This window comes from Desmodus rotundus, chromosome 1 (genome assembly GCF_022682495.2).
Source record: "Desmodus rotundus isolate HL8 chromosome 1, HLdesRot8A.1, whole genome shotgun sequence".
Taxonomy (NCBI): Eukaryota; Metazoa; Chordata; class Mammalia; order Chiroptera; family Phyllostomidae; genus Desmodus; species Desmodus rotundus.
In genome coordinates, this window is record NC_071387.1 from 158944400 (window position 1) to 158949087 (window position 4688).

A 4688-nucleotide genomic window follows, 5' to 3' on the forward strand; every position below is an offset into this window, starting at 1 on the left:
TGTAGAGAAAGTGTGTATGGAGGAACTTAGGAAATTTAGTAAAGTTTTCCAAAAACAAAACTTGTGGAGAAAGGAAAGAGTTTTCTTTGTCATTTTGCTACAGACAGACTATAATTATATAACCCAAATTATATTAAAACATATTATATTGGTTCATGATGTATGAGTCAGGTAATACTAAGTAATCTTATTGACTATATGGTAAACATTAGATTAGGTCATTTAAATTTATCATCTAGTTTAATCCTCTCCACAATCTTTTGTTTTACAGTAAAAAAAAATTTTTGTTTAGAACTAGTCAACCAGACTCAGTGTAGAAGATCCCATTTTTGAAGGCAACATCCAAAGCATCATAGCTGGAAGCCACTTGAATAAATGCATTCTCTCCATCAGGTCCAATGGGGCTTGTGACCCGGGTCATGTCAATGTCATAGAGCTTCTTCACATCCTGTTTGCTCTGGTGCTTGTTGGCCTTGGCATTTATAATAAACACAAGTGAGTTGTTGTCTTTTATCTTCTTCACAGTAGTCAGGGGGAACTCGATGGCATAGTGGTCAAGCCTGTTTCTCCTGAGGATGCTCTTCCTGAGGGTATTTGGGCTGCCTTTGGAGCCACAGTATCTTGGACCATCAGAAAGTGGATGACCTGCAAATTTCCTTTTATTTTTCCTTTGTGGCTCTGGATGCCTCAGCACTATTTTCTTTGCCTCGAAAGCCTTTGCTTTGGTTTCAGCTCTGAGAGGGGCAGAGGTTTCCTTCTTTGCTTTCAGCACCATCTTCACAAAGTCTTCCAACAATCTTAAGTGTGACTATTTCTACATTCTTTTTGATTTTACAGAGTAAAATATTGAAAAGAGAGAGATTTTAGAATTTTAATGAGGGACCTGTGAATAACTGTGAAAGCTGTAAGATTTTACCCTGCTTGCAAGCTAACAAGTCAGCCCGTCACAGTTTTGTAGGCGCTGGCAGAAAACACAAGACTCCTGGGTCAGAGACAAAGGACTTTATTATTTATTGTACATTAAGCAGCATGTGTTTCAAGTTTGTGACAGTTTCTTTGCCTCCAAGTTCCATAGGAGCAAACAGAGGGATTGAGTTTGGTAATGTGCACACAATAGGCGTGTGTTACTACTAAAGAAACACTAACCTAAGGAACCTGATGTTTTATAATGGACAGTAAAATAACTGACCTGGTCTATGATCCAGCCAGAGCCTTTCTTTTTATTTTAACAACTTTCTTTTTTTTAATTTTATTTTACCCTTCTCCCCAAGGGAGATACTCTATATTCCAAAGCTGTTTATGATATAAGCATCACTGAAAGATACTCTGGAATATAAAAAGTCAGTCTCTGCTTGCAAGTTGTAGAAATAAGGGACCCATTGCTATTTGTTTCTAAAAACTATCTACTTCTCATAGTATGCCATCTTGCCTTCCAGTGAATTTCCCCATGAGCAAGCCACTTTGTCACTAGTCAGATTAACGCCCACTTTTCAATGGCAGAGCTTGGATTTAATTCCAGGCATTCTGATTCTGTTGATTCTAAAAGGATATCAAAAGCAGCTAAGTAAAAATCTAGGATAGTTTGTGTGCTTGTTATTAGCTAGCAAATAAAGACAGAACTCAAATTTCTAGTTTAAAGGTGTAAGAGAAATTAAGTAGGAAAAGAAAATAAAGTAAGCTAAAAGTAAAAAGTTAGAGCAACATTTTTTGCTACCTTGATTTTTCCCTGGAGTTCTTCAATGCATAAAAAATAAAAACTGCTCTTGACTGTGTGTTGGTTGGAGCTTCATCCAGTAAATTGAAAGTTCATAGGTTCTATTCACGATCAGGGCACATGCTTAGGTTGTGAGTTCATTCCCAGGTTGGGGCACATATGAGAGGCAACAGATTGATGTTTCTCTCTCACATCGATGTTTCTCTCCCTTTCTCTCTCCCTCTCTGCCCCTCCCTCTAAAATCAATAACCATATCCTTGGGTGAGGATAAAAATAAAACATCTGGATCCTTTAGCAAAATGAAAGTAGAAGCTTTTAAAAAAGTCAAAACTATGTCTTAGTGTTAAAGATACATTTGCTTGAGAGGCATAAATTGTGGTATGTTTCTTTTAAAAATATATATTTATTCATACAACAAATACATATTTAATATGTGCCTTCTTCTAGGTACTATTGTTTAGCTTTACTAAACTGTCTATTCAAATATGCACTGAAGGGATTCAAAATACTGGTTAGTAGGTGTCAATACCACAAGTTTCTGTGGATCCTTACTCAGTATTCTCATACATTTTAGAGACATTTTAGAGACATCGGGGCACAGTAATTATGAGCGTGGACTGTGGAGTGAGACTGCCTAGATTTAAATCTCAGCTCTACCACCAAGTAACTGGGTTAGCATGCTAGTAGTTCATACCATGCTATAAAAGACCAAGGTTACTCAGAAAGATTGCTTCAAGAGAACCAGAGAAAAAGCAGCACAGAGGTTACTATTTTTTGTGATGCCACTTCATTCTCTAGGCTCTGCTTACCTACTCATGTTTCATCCCTTGTTCTTCCCGGGATCTTAGGCCATCACAGTGCAAAGTCTAGCTCATCTAAGTAGATTTATTCTAATACATTTTGTACCTCTCCCCAATCTACTCCCCCCAATGCATCCCCACCACTATAACCGAAATAATGCTTATCACACTGCATTGCAATTGTCTGTCCATCTTCCTCCACTCCCTACCAAGGTGTATACCTAATAGAGGAGTTCTCTTTGCTGGCTGATGTCATAACAAACAGAGCACTAGTTTGGCATCATCTTTCCTTGGCAAAGTCATTCGTTGCCTATTTGGTGTTCAGTACCTTTCTGTTTGACTCACCTGCAATAGGTTTGATTCTCCTTCCTCCCATTCATTTTAGTCTTGTTGTGCTTACCTAGGATGAATATAAAACTAACAAAGGAGTTAAATCTAAATGTACAAAAGTCACTTTTAAAAATAATCTTCTCTACATCTCTTGCTATATTCACTTTAATGTTTATAATTTTGTTATTTGTAATTTCTGAAATATATTTTCCACCAATTTGATCAATTTATTAGTCTTTTTTGAAAAACCACTTTTCACTTTTCAAATCTGCTTTACTTTTTTTCTGAATCATCATTTAGTAATATCTTCTTGCATTTTTTTATACAATAGTTTTATTTTTAATCTAACCATTCTAGAGTAAATTTCTGGTAGTTCTTTCAAAATGTATATGGTTCTCAGGGCATTTGAAATGGCAACAATTTAAATATAGGTAGTTTCTAAATATATTAAAAACAACAGTTTTAAGGAACCTAATGTGTTACTTCTGTTATTCCTATGAAGGATAAGGCAGATGGTTTGCATGTGAGCAAGCATGTTCTTAAGGTGGCTAAGAGTATCAAATTATGGAAGTTGAGGGGAAAAAATAAGAACAAAATTTTTTTTAAGAAAGTGATTCAGAGGAAAAGCATTTCCTCTACTGCAAGGAGACTTGCAGGCTTCAGAAACTCTGAGTCTCTGGAGTTGATCTGTAGTTTTCTAGTGCTGGCAGATCTCTGGGGGGTTGGCATGGAGAAGACTTTGCTCCCCACAGAACCACCATTTAAATAGAATCAAACAATTTTCATCTCTGTTTCCTGACCTTTTATAAATTTCTTTTTAAAGGAAAAAAGTACTCTGAACACAGCAGGTGTTCTTTAATTCTTTGTGGGTTATGGAAAGAAAAGAAGAGAAACAGTGGGGTTTTTTTTCAATTTTTTGAGTATCTTCAATTGTTCTGAAGTTTGGATTTAGATATATTTTGCATTTAATGTGCTTTAAATCAGTGAATGCATGCATTGTATTTGTTCTGTGTATTTTCTGAATTTTTTCTCATAATACATATATATAAATATGAGAGGGACCCCAAAATGGAATTTACTAAAAATTATGTATTTATTTTTATATGCTTAAACTTCAGTCACCTTCAAAATACTCTCCATTTGATGCAATGCATTTATCCAGATGTTTTCTTCCACTGCTCAAAACAGTTTTCGAACTCATCAGTTTTGATGTTTTTTAATGCCTCTGCCATTTTTTGTTTCATCGCTTCCACATTGGCAAAACATTTCCCTTTGAGGACTTCTTTCATCTGGGAAAACAAAATAAAACAAAACAAACAAACAAAGGTTGCTCTGGGCAGGATCTGGTGAACAGGGAGGGTGGGGCATGGGGGTCATACTGCTTTTGGTCAGAAACTGCTGAACACATAAGGAGTGGTGGGCAGGTGTAAATCACCCATCATGAAATGGGCAAATGCGTTGAAAGAATCTTTAAAAAAAATTCACTGAAGCCAAAAGCAGCCTCTCACAACAAGGCCAGCTGGTACAGTGATGCAGATGGGTTCCTAGAACACTCATCTAGCTGAGGAAGCCTGTACTACAATCGGCTCACTCTCCAAAAGATAATTCCATTTTGGAGGGTCGGCCCAAGTATAACTGTTTATTGCCCAGCCTTCTACTGTAGTGTATATTCATGTATACATATATATAGATATGTGTATAAGTGTGTGTATAGGAAGAATGAATGTAATATGTATATATTAAGATACAGGTGAGAAAAAATCTAGTGGAGTATGGATTGTAACACATAAAGTGATGAAGATAACCCTCTCTATATTGTAAAACACAAACAGAAGAAGCAAATC

At 36.2% G+C, this 4688-nt stretch overlaps 1 pseudogene; it reads right to left on the bottom strand.

The window, feature by feature from the left end:
- Positions 1 to 298: 298 nt before the first annotated feature.
- LOC112307482 (large ribosomal subunit protein uL23 pseudogene) lies at positions 299 to 775 on the bottom strand (annotated as a pseudogene).
- Positions 776 to 4688: the final 3913 nt, after the last annotated feature.